This window comes from Aegilops tauschii, chromosome 1, assembly GCF_002575655.3.
Source record: "Aegilops tauschii subsp. strangulata cultivar AL8/78 chromosome 1, Aet v6.0, whole genome shotgun sequence".
Lineage (NCBI taxonomy): Eukaryota > Viridiplantae > Streptophyta > Magnoliopsida > Poales > Poaceae > Aegilops > Aegilops tauschii.
The window spans coordinates 459,786,521-459,798,848 of NC_053035.3; the positions used below are offsets into that span (position 1 = coordinate 459,786,521).

At 49.1% G+C, this 12,328-nt stretch overlaps 1 pseudogene; it reads left to right on the top strand.

Moving 5' to 3' along the window:
* LOC109746203 (probable cytokinin riboside 5'-monophosphate phosphoribohydrolase LOGL7) overlaps positions 1-12,328 on the top strand; it is a 46,887-nt pseudogene that overhangs the window by 5,924 nt on the left and 28,635 nt on the right.

The following is a 12,328-nucleotide window of genomic DNA, read 5'->3' on the forward strand; positions in this document are numbered from 1 at the left end:
CTTTCGGGATTAGTGTTGAACCTAAATAAGTGTTATTTGGTGTTTGCGTTGAGCATGAATATGATTTGATCATGTTTATTGCAATACGGTTATTCATTTAAGTTAGAGAATAATTGTTGTTCTGTTTACATGAATAAAACCTTATATGGTTACACACCCAATGAAAATGGTTCGTTGGATCTCGGTCATAGTGATACACATATTCATAATATTGAAGCCAAAAGATGCAAAGTTAATAATGATAGTGCAACTTATTTGTGGCACTGCCGTTTAGGTCATATTGGTGTAAAGCGCATGAAGAAACTCCATGCTGATGGGCTTTTTGGAATCACTTGTTTACGAATCACTTGATGCTTGCGAACCATGCCTCTTGGGCAAGAGGACTAAAACGCCGTTCTCCGGAACAATGGAGCGAGCAACAGATTTGTTGGAAATCATACATACTGATGTATATGGTCCGATGAATATTGAGGCTCGCGGCAAGTATCGTTATTTTCAGACCTTCACAGATGATTTGAGCAGATATGGGTATATCTACTTGATGAAACATAAACTCTGAAACATTTGAAAAGTTCATATAATTTTAGAGTGAAGTAGAAAATCATCGTAACAAGAAAATAAAGTTTCTACGATCTGATCGTGGAGGAGAATATTTGAGTTACGAGTTTGGTCTTCATTTGAAACAATGCGGAATAATTTCGCAACTCACGTCACCTGGAACACCACAGTGTAATGGTGTGTCCGGACGTCATAACCGTACTTTATTAGATATGGTGCGATCTATGATGTTTCCTACCAATCTACCACTATCGTTTTGGGGTTATGCATTAGAGACAGCTGCATTCATGTTAAATAGGGCACCATCTAAATCCGTTGAGATGACACCGTATGAACTATGGTTTGGCAAGAAACCTAAGCTATCGTTTCTTAAAGTTTGAGGTTGCAATGCTTATAAGAAAAAGTTTCATCCTGATAAGCTCAAACCCAAACCGGAGAAATGTTTCTTCATAGGATACCCAAAGGAGACAGTTGGGTACACCTTCTATCACAGATCCGAAGGCAAGATATTCATTGCTAAATTTTGATCCTTTCTAGAGAAGGAGTTTCTCTCGAAAGAAGTGAGTGGGAGGAAAGTAGAACTTGATGAGGTAATTGTACCTGCTCCTTTATTGGAAAGTAGTTCATCACAGAAATTTGTTCCTGTGACTCCTACACCAATTAGTGAGGAAGCTAATGATGATGATCATGAAACTTCAGATCAATGTTACTACCGAACCTCGTAGGTCAACCAGAATGAAATACGCACCAGAGTGGTACGGTAATCCAGCTCTGGAGGTCATGTTACTTGACTATGACGAACCAACGAACTATGAGGAAGCGATGATGAGCCCAGATTCCGCGAAATGGCTTGAGGCCATGAAATCTGAGATGGGATCCATGTATGAGAACAAAGTGTGGACTTTGGGTTACTTGCCCGGTGATCGCCAAGCCATAGAAAATAAATGGATCTTCAAGAGGAAGACGGACGCTGATAGTAGTGTTACTATCTACAAAGCTAGACTTGTCGGAAAAAGGTTTTTGACAAAGTTCAAGGTGTTGACTACGATGAGATTTTCTCACTCGTAGCGATGCTTAAGTCTGTCCGAATCATGTTAGCAAATTGCCACATTTTATGAAATCTGGCAAATGGATGTCGAAACTACATTCCTTAATGGATTTCTTAAAGAAGAGTTGTATATGATGCAACCAAAAGGTTTTGTCAATCTTAAAGGTGCTAACAAAATATGCAAGCTCCAACGATCCATCTATGGACTGGTGCAAGCATCTCGGAGTTGGAATATACGATCTGATGAGTTGATCAAAGCATATAGTTTTATACAGACTTGCGGTGAAGCCTGTATTTACAAGAAAGTGAGTGGGAGCACTACAACATTTCTGATAAGTATATGTGAATGACATATTGTTGATCGGAAATAATGTAGAATTATTCTGCAAAGCATAAAGGAGTGTTTGAAATGAGTTTTTCAAAGAAAGACCTCGGTGAAGCTGCTTACATATTGAGCATCAAGATCTATAGAGATAGATCAAGACGCTTGATACGTTTTTTCAATGAGTACATACCTTAACAAGATTTTGAAGTGGTTCAAAATGGAACAGTTAAAGAAAGAGTTTCTTGCCTCTGTTACAAGGTGTGAAATTGAGTAAGACTCAAAGCCCGACCACGGCAGAAGATAGAAAAAGAATGAAAGTCATTCCCTATGCCTCGGCCATAGGTTCTATAAAGTATGCCATGCTGTGTACCAGATCTATTGTATACCCTACACTGATTTTTGGCAAGGGAGTACAATAGTGATCTAGGAGTAGATCACTGGACAGCGGCAAAATTATCCTTAGTGGAATAAGGACATGTTTCTCGATTATGGAAGTGACAAAAGGATGGTCGTAAAGGGTTACGTCGATGAAAGTTTTGACACTAATCTAGATGACTCTAAGTCTCGGTCTAGATACATATTGAAAGTGGGAGCAATTAGCTAGAGTAGCTCCGTGCAGAGCATTGTAGACATAGAAATTTGCAAAAATACTTACGGATCTGAATGTGACAGACCCGTTGACTAAAATTATCTCACAAGCAAAACATGATCACACCTTAGTACTCTTTGGGTGTTAATCACATAGCGATGTGAATTATATTATTGACTCTAGTAAACCCTTTGGGTGTTGGTCACATGACGATGTGAACTATGGGTGTTAATCACATGGTGATGTGAACTATTGATGTTAAATCACATGGCGATGTGAACTAGATTATTGACTCTAGTGCAAGTGGGAGACTGAAGGAAATATGCCCTAGAGGCAATAATAAATTTATTATTTATTTCCTTATATCATGATAAATGTTTATTATTCATGCTAGAATTGTATTAACCGGAAACTTGATACATGTGTGAATACATAGACAAACAGAGTGTCACTAGTATGCCTCTACTTGACTAGCTCGTTGATCAAAGATGGTTATGTTTCCTAGCCATAGACATGAGCTGTCATTTGATTAACGGGATCACATCATTAGGAGAATGATGTGATTGACTTGACCCATTCCGTTAGCTTAGCACTCGATCGTTTAGTATGTTGCTATTGCTTTCTTCATGACTTATACATGTTCCTATGACTATGAGATTATGCAACTCCCGTTTACCGGAGGAACACTTTGTGTGCTACCAAACGTCACAACGTAACTGGGTGATTATAAAGGTGCTCTACAGGTGTCTCCGAAGGTACTTGTTGGGTTGGCGTATTTCGAGATTAGGATTTGTCACTCCGATTGTCGGAGAGGTATCTCTGGGCCCACTCGGTAATGCACATCACTATAAGCCTTGCAAGCATTGTAACTAATGGGTTAGTTGCGGGATGATGTATTACGGAACGAGTAAAGAGACTTGCCGGTAACGAGATTGAACTAGGTATTGAGATACCGACGATCGAATCTCGGGCAAGTAACATACCGATGACAAAGGGAACAACGTATGTTGTTATGCGGTTTGACCGATAAAGATCTTCGTAGAATATGTGGGAGCCAATATGAGCATCCAGGTTCCGCTATTGGTTATTGACCGGAGACGTGTCTCGGCCATGTCTACATAGTTCTCGAACCCGTAGGGTCCGCACGCTTAAAGTTAGATGACGGTTATATTATGAGTTTATGTGTTTTGATGTACCGAAGGAGTTCGGAGTCCCGGATGAGATCAGGGACATGACGAGGAGTATCGAAATGGTTGAGACGTAAAGATCGATATATTGGATGACTATATTCGGACATCGGAAAGGTTCCGAGTGATTCGGGTATTTATCGGAGTACCGGAGAGTTACGGGAATTCGTATTGGGCCTTAATGGGCCATACGGGAAAGGAGAGAAATGCCACAAAGGGTGGCCGCACCCCTCCCCATGGACTAGTCCGAATTGGACTAGGGAGGGGGGCGCCCCCTTCTTTCCTTCTCCTTCTCCCTTCCCTTCTCCTACTCCAACAAGGAAAGGAGGAGTCCTACTCCCGGTGGGAGTAGGACTCCCCCCTTGGCGCGCCCTCCTCCTAGGCCGGCCGCCTCGCCCCTTGCTCCTTTATATACGGGGGCAGGGGGCACCCCAAAGACACAACAATTGATCTCTTGATCTCTTAGCCGTGTGCGGTGCCCCCCTCCACCATAATCCACCTCGATAATATCATAGCGGTGCTTAGGCGAAGCCCTGCGTCGGTAGAACATCATCATCGTCACCACGCCGTCGTGCTGACGGAACTCTCCCTCAAAGGTCGGCTGGATCGGAGTTCGAGGGACGTCATCGAGCTGAACGTGTGCTGAACTCGGAGGTGCCGTGTGTTCGGTACTTGATCGGTCGGATCGTGAAGACGTATGGCTACATCAACCGCGTTGTGCTAACGCTTCCGCTTTCGGTCTACGAGGGTACGTGGACAACACTCTCCCCTCTCGTTGCTATGCATCACCATGATCTTGCGTGTGCGTAGAATTTTTTTGAAATTACTACGTTCCCCAACAGCCATAGGGCACGGCGGTAGGGTCGGAGCATGTGTGTTAGGTTGTGCAACCCTCCTGCCGAGCCGCTGGCTGTTTTGGTCACAGGAGGGGGGCGTGTGGGGGGGGGGGAAGGGAGGCAGCCTACCGCCGGGTGGCATGGCGGTAGGCTGTACAGTCCTACCACCTTAGGGTCTGGCGGTAGGGTGGCCCATTGTGCATTTTTTGCACCTCCTAAGTTCTTTTGTCTTAAATTTTTGGCACACAACAATTAAACACTTGTAAACATGAAGCATATGTATGATATATCAAGCACACATCCACAAATCCATAAATAAGATAGGTTGGATACATAGCAAACAGACATCCACAAAGGTTTTCACCAAGTTATACATAACAAATTAACGAAACAGTTTCACGAGCAAATCCATATGGTTCACGAAGCAAACATGAAAGTTTTTAGTTCAATGACATGGCAGCAACTTCATTTGTTCCTTCCCCTCTTCGCGGTCCGGTCCTCGTTGTTCTTTGATCGCTTCTCGGCCGGCATCTTGCGATGAGTAGGACGCGCTTTCTGAAACGGGGATGGACTCTTCCAATCCTTCTTAGGCACATTTCTCTTCTCAAGCTGGGTTGCCTGAGTTGGTGGAGGTCCGTCGGGATCATCGTACTCCTCCTCCTTATCGTCCTCTTCCTCTTATTCACCATGTTCTTCTTCTGCTCCCTCTTCCTCGCCTTCTTCTTCATCTTCCTCTTCATAATCATCGTCCTCACCCTCCTCCTCGTCATCTTGAACCGCCATAGACGATGAGGCGGCCTGGCTCGATGAAGCGAGGCTACGCATCGGTGCTGCAGGAGCAATCACATCAGCGGAGGAGGTGGCACACCCAAGTAGGCCCACAAGCTTGCGACAATTTTTGACGAACTTCTGCAATGAGAACGAAACAATAAGCACAATATGGATCAACTTCATGATGAACATAAGCAAATGAACTCCATGTTACCTTCACCGTTCTCCTCAACTCGTTCTCACTAGCTCGAGTCCCGGGGATAGAACTAAGCACACCAGAGGCATCAAAAATGCTTTTGTTCAGCTCCGAAGACTGCAATGAAATAAGAAGAGTCAGTAGCACTAAAGTTGATTCCATCCAAACGTCGGGTGAAAACAGATAAAAACAACTTACCACTCTGTTCATGATGGGTCCGTACTCCCTAAATCCGCCCTGTAGCTCTTTGACGCTGTCATTGTAGGCTTCATTCTCGGAGTCGTCGTTGTATAGACTCTCAGTGTCTATTGTCGTCCACTGTGGCCTTAGGCGTAGACGATGCTTGATGCCATCGTCGAACCACAGCAGGTGATCCGAGTACTCCTCCCAGTCAAACACTCTTCTCTCGGTATCTTTGCGAGTTTTCCACTGGTTCCATTCAGTCACGTATTTGGCATGTTGCGCTCCCCAATCGGTGATAGACTGATTCTTCTTCCTGCTCAGCCTGCAAAGCACAAGAAAGATTGTAAAACACAATCAGGAAGAAAATGAAACATCAAAACGAAAGTTGGTAATGATGAGAATGGGTGGTGGTACTCACAAGTGCAGGTCGTAGCCACCGATATCTTTGACGATGCCGGCTGGTGGTGTACATTGCGCCTTACCAAATTGCGCGGCAATGCGCTGTGGCAAGTGGTACTCGACGACATAGACACAAATCATGGGCACGATACACCGCCAGAGAAGCCGGTCCTGCTTGCACATCATGTTCAGCTTGAACCCCCACTCTCGGTCGTCAGTATACGGCCGCCAGTTAACCTGGCACCAAGAGTGGTAAGCTCAAGTGAAAGTGTTGTCAACCACATTCGAAATCTAGGTCTTATACCTAGAGAGGCGTCCGAGCATCAAGCTCGTTGATGAAGATCTTGTACAAGGCCTTGGATTCACCCGAGATTGTACCCAACACGTTCCAAGCGTATGCGGCGGTCGGGTATCAAGCATCGTCGCCATCATCGCCATAGTCAGTCCATGCACGCGCTCTAAGCTTCTCCGAATGCCCCACCGGGATTCGCACCCACATCCAAATGGAGAGGCCCCATACACACCCACACATACCAGACATAGCTTCCGTCCTCCGGGTTACATCGTCAAGCTACAAAACAAGTGTAGATGATAAGATGCCAAAATCCAAAGCAGCGCACGTCCATGATATTTGAAACAATGATGTGATATTCACTTACCGAACGGTATAGGTAGGCGAGGCCGGCGGCCCCCCAGCTGTACCCCGCATCCCAGTCCGCCAGGAAGTCGAGATACATCCAGAGGGCAGTGTCCCCAGAGCAGTTTGGAAACACTACCTTCGTGAGAATATACCACAGGTAGGCCCTGGCGTACTGCTCCACCACCCGGGGTTCGGCCCCTTCCGGACACTTGCTCCGGTACTTCAGGAGACAGGGCAGCGGGACGCTGGAAGTCCGGTTCTTCTTATCTGGGGGCAGTCGCCGATGAGGGCGACAACCCTGTCGTGCCAGTTCTTCCTCTCCACTCGTCCTGTCAGAGCATGACCCTCGAGCGGTAGGCCCGTAATCATCCCCCAATCCTCGAGTGTAACCGTCGTCTCCCCACATGGAAGATGCAAGCTGTGCGTCTCTGGCCGCCACCGATCGATCAAGGCCATGAGAGCTGAGTGGACGAGCGTCGATGGATTGTAGGACGAAACCCAGCAGTCGGGCTCTCCTGTAGAACGGCGCGTACCGCTCGTCGTACTCCATCTTCACGGTCGTCCCATGACCCCTCGTCCATAGTGGTGGGAGCATCTGTCGAAAGGAAGACACAAACAATTAGTAACTTTTTTTCATCAATTCGAAATATTTGTTTTTAGAAAGTTACTTACCACTCCGTTCTCAATAAAACGGGCACGATGGCCCTTGTCGAACGTAGGGTCAAGCATAGTATACTTGATGCCAATGGCATCCGCAAGAGGTGGCCTCCTAAAAAAATTGCATAAACATAAGCATAAGCATATCAAAATAATTTTTAACATGAACTAGGGGACATATAGATGCATAACAAAGGCTCATCAAGGTTCAAATGCATCATATCGTAACATATTTCTCCAACAACATCCAACATGCATCATCTCATATTTTCTTAAAAAACAAAAAACATGAACTAGGGTTCATCTTGAGGGGTTCACCATTTTTACCCTGACAAAATCCAGTATTTGCATCATCTAACATACACTACATGCAACAAATATCTCCAATATTCATCATATAATAATTTTTTTGATAACAAAAAAATATGAGCTAGGTTCATCTTGAGGATTCACACACTACATATAACAAATATCTCCAACATTCATCTCCAATATTCATCATACACTACATCCACTACTTGCATCATAGCATAGGAACATGCATCATCTATCACAACAAATGCCTCCAACATGCATCATATAAAAAAACATTCAAATCAAATATGAACTAGGGTTCATCTTAACACAACCATACCAACTAGTGAATAGAGTTCATATCTAACACAATATAACATCTAGAATCAACCTAAATGAATTCTAGGGTTAAAAAAATATTCAATCTAGTTCATAGAAGGAGTGATTTGAATCGAATAATGCGACGACTCGAATGGTGTTTGATTAAAACTAATTGGAGGGATCGAAAGAGCTTACTTTTCTTTCTTCGGGGCCATCTCGATCCGCAAAAACGGTGAACAAACGATGAAGATTAGAGGGGGGGGGGAGTGGAGGGGATGAGAGAGGGCAAGTTGGAGGAACTGCTCTATTCTTCGTGGTGGTGGGGGTGGGGGGCTGGGTGAGGGGGAGAAGGGGGTGGGGGCGGCCGGCCCGCGGTTTATATATGTCCACACCCTACCGCCAGAGACCTCGGCGGTAGGTTCAGACATCCTACCGCCAGGCGGAGTGGCGGTAGGGTGTGACGGATGGGGCACAGAGACCGTTATCGCTGCTGACGTGGATAAGTTTGCTACCGGCGCAGTTGCTGGCGGTAGGCTATAGGATCCAGTGGCGGAGCCAGCACCCGGCGAGCCGGGGCGGCTGCCCGGGCTCCCATGTTCCATGTGCATGGAGCTCTAGTATAAAATAATGGTTTGATTAGCAGTTTGTTTGGGCAAAAGCTAATTAAACTGGCAATAGTTAGAACTTGCCCAGGCTCTAAGCTTGAGCTGGCTCCGCCACTGATAGGATCCTACCGCCGGGCCTCGTGGCGGTAGGAGAAAGGGTCAAATAACAAAAAAAATTAAACAGGGATCAGATCTCGATTTTATACCATAAAAGGGTCAAAACACGAAATTTTGCCTCGCGCGGACGGTGCTCGACGGCGGCCGCCTTGTCATCGGGTATACAACGCTTCCTCTGCACTACAAGTTTTCCTCTTGCTTCTTGCAGAGTGCTCTGCTCTGCCCGTCTAACACATGCACTGACTGTTTCTTCGTTCGATCTCTTGGCAGGGTGATTCTCATGGCTCTCATGCCTATCGAGGTATGCTGCACGTAGCATTGTGTATGTCCAGTCTAGCAGAGTAAGAAAAGTTCTGCTCCCATATTCTGATTCATACGGAAATTGCACTGCAAAAGAAGCCATCCTGTCTACTTCTCTAGTCATACAAGTTCTGGCAACTTTCCTGCAATAATAGTAATAAAAAGATAATTTAGATGAATTTGATCAAGCTTTTGTTTTGTTTTGTCATCTGAATTCAGCCGTACACCTGAAAAGTCACTTGGCGCATGAGGGATTGACGCATGTCTGATTTTGTACGTCCAACATTATATCCAGCCGCTGTTTCTCTGAAAGTTTCACTTCAATTTGTACTCACAGACATTAGAGCATCTCCAGCTGTGCCCCAAAGAGCCCCCCTCCTCAGGCATTTTTTTACCGCCGGCGGGCGAAAATTGGCCCAGTCGCGCCCCCATGAGTCCGTTTTTCGCCGGGTTGGGTCGAAATAACAGCCGGCGCACCCGAGCCGAACCCGGCGCGCTGGGGGGCGCTGGCACAATCGAAAAGGGGCGTGGGGCCGCTCTGTCGGCGAGTTGAGAGCCTTTTCCCGCCGTTTATTCCCGCTTTTCCCCCCGGATTCCCTCTCATTCGCTCCATTCCTCCCGCCAATCTCCCTCCTCCTCCCCTCCCAGCCGGCCGCCATGCCGCCGAAGAAGTACGTGCTCCCCCGTGCCGCTACGGCTTCGACCGCCGCCGTCGCCCAGCCGAAGCAGAGGAAGCCGAGGGCGCCGCCGTCCAAGCCACCAGGCATGTCCAACGCCGACTGGAGGGCGGAAGTTCAACGTCGGGAGGCTGTCACCACCGACCGGCAGAACAGGGCCAACGCCAAGAAGGCCCGGGATAGCGCGGCGCTCGCGGCTGCGGCTGCGGCGGATCAAGCGGAGCGCTCGGCCGAACAAGCCGAGGCGGCCCGCGTGGGGATGATGAATCCACCCGGCGGCCACGCCCAGTACGCGCCCTGGAGCCAGCAAAGTGTCGGTTCACTGGCCGGCCTCTCATCGTCGCCGCAACCCTGGGGATGCGCGCCTTCGCCGGGCTACGCCGACGGGGATGCACACGGTGGGTTCAACCCCAACATCACCTTCCCCCATGGTCAGCCGGCCCAGCGCACGCCCTCGTCCGCCTTCGCCGGCGTGCAGTACCCGCCATACAACTACTCACCGCCAACCTACGGGTCCTCCCCGATGCCCCCTCTCCGCCGTGGCGCGCTGCCCTTCTCACAAGCATCCACGTCGCACCTCGGCGACACCGACGCGAGCGAAGCCGACATGGACGCCATCATCACGGCAGGCTCGGCCGCCGCCGCCGTGTCCCCCGGGTTTGCTACCCAGGAAGAGACGGTGGACCTCGACGACGACATGGACGGCGAGCTCGAGTACGGCGAGGAGGAGCCGGACGAGCAGGAGGAGGAGGAGGACGGGGAGGAGGAGGAGGAGGAGCCGGCGCCAGTTCCGGCGAGGAGACGCAAGAAGAAGAAGAAGGGGGCGGCCAAGACCGGCGAGCCGCGCATCAAGTGGGCGTCCAAGGAGCAGGAATGTCTCGCCGAAGCGTGGAAAGTCGTCTACCTCAACCCGATCACCGGCACAAACCAGAGCATTGAGACGTATTGGGAGCGCATCAAGGCCGAGTTCGACGTGCGCAAGCTCATCGACCCCTACTTCAGAGGTGTGTACATGCAGCGCAGGTCGAAGGCAATGGCGAACCATTAGGGGCTCATCCAGTCGGCGTGCAACAAATGGCATGGGATCTTCGAGGAGATCGCGGCTCGCCCGGAGAGCGGCGCTAGCATTAAGGATTAGGTATGGCGCGCCAGTCTCCCTCTCCTTTTCATCGCGCGCACTCGCCAACTGTTTGTTTCTCGGCGCAGCTGCTGCGGATGTTCGCCATGTATCGCCAGGACAGCAGTGACCAAGAATTTAAGTATCTCCATGTCTTCAAGCGGATCGAGAAGTGCGAGAAGTGGGCGGATGTCCGGCGCACCCTCGCCAAGGCCAAGAAGACGTACAAGCCGGACGCGCCGATGCCGGGCGCGGGCGACGGGCTCCCCGAAGGCAACAAAGGGGTCAAGAAGGGGAAATACGCCGACTCGGCTACCGCGCGCGTGCAGGAGTCCATCGAGCATTGCCTCGCCGACGCACAGGCCCGGGCTGCCCTGCTTGAAGAGAAGACCGAGGCGCGGTGGTCGGTGTTGATGACGAGCAGCGCCGTCAAGCTCGACCTACTCCGGACCAACGTCGCCGCAAAGAAGAGGACCACCGACCTGGCTTTACTGCTGGGCGGGGCGGACATGCTTCAGAGCAACGACGAGCAGGTCAAGGCGTGGTACATGACGGAGCGCGGCCTCATCCTGAACCACCTGCCCTCGACGGCGCCGCCAACTCCCACGCCCACGCCGATGACGCCGCCAAGCCCGAGCGATGATGCCTCCACGACGCCCAGTAGCATAGAAGCCGCGCCGACACCGCCCAACACAGAAGAAGCTCCGACACCACCAAGCCCGCACACGCCGACTCCGCCGACGCCGGAGGCCGACCCCGCCGTGTGATGTGTTGCACGCTCGTCCTTTCTTTTTTGTACGCCGAACTATGGCGAGGTGATGATCGCCGAACTGGGCCGCTGTGATCACCGGACTTGTGGCGTTATTTTGTGAGCGGGAATGACTATGTTTGAATTTGCCCCGGCTTGGGGGGGGGGGGCGGCGCCTGGGGGCGTGGCTAGGAGTTAGGTCGCTCCGAGGGGCCAATCTAGTGCCGGTTTGCCCCAGGCCGCTCTTTTTCAGTGCCCTGGGGGCCGAACGGCTGGAGATGCTCTTAGGTGAGAGTGTGGGAGAAGTGAAGGTTGTATCTGACATGCTTGGGAGGAAAGCAGAGATGGCCCAAAGATCTGAAGCATTCATCGCTCTTCCAGGTGCCACGGGCTTAGCGATCTTTCTAATCATTATATCATTATCAATCGATCGCGTTCATAAGTTAGTAGAGCTTGCTTACAATTTTCTGTTCATCAGGGGGTACGGAACCATGGAGATGATGACATGGTCCCAACTCAGAATTCACAAGAAACCTGTAAGCAACCGAGCATAATAGATAGATTGTACTTCATGGAAAATTTGGCACTGTTTTTACGCCAAGAGTAACTTCAACATGCTCCTTCTTACCCTCCTTTTTCACATGGGATGTAAAAAAAAGAGTTAATCAGATCACTACTTAACCAAATCAATGACTCAGGAGCTGTTTTACGGTGATTGGGTTAGTACTCGGAGTACTTAGCAGTACTTACATCTCTGATC